Raw genomic sequence first — 396 nt, forward strand, 5'->3', positions numbered from 1 at the left:
ACCTACTCACTCACCCACTCACCTACTCACCTACTCACTCACTCACTCACGCACTCACCTACTCACTCACCTACTCACTCACCTACTCACCCACTCACTCACCTACTCACCCACTCACTCACCTACTCACTCCCCTACTCACCCACTCACCTACTCACTCACCCACTCACTCACCCACTCACTCACCTACTCACTCACCAGCTCGCTCACCTACTCACCCACTCACTCACCTACTCACTCACCTACTCACCTACTCACTCACCTACTCACCTACTCACTCACCTACTCACCCACTCACTCACCTACTCACTCACCTACTCACCTACCCACTCACCTACTCACCTACTCACTCACCTACTCACCCACTCACTCACCTACTCACTCACCCACTCACTC

The sequence above is a fragment of the Petromyzon marinus genome, chromosome 79, assembly GCF_048934315.1.
Source record: "Petromyzon marinus isolate PM22_M1 ecotype Great Lakes invasive population chromosome 79, UKy_Petmar_22M1.pri1.0, whole genome shotgun sequence".
Lineage (NCBI taxonomy): Eukaryota > Metazoa > Chordata > Hyperoartia > Petromyzontiformes > Petromyzontidae > Petromyzon > Petromyzon marinus.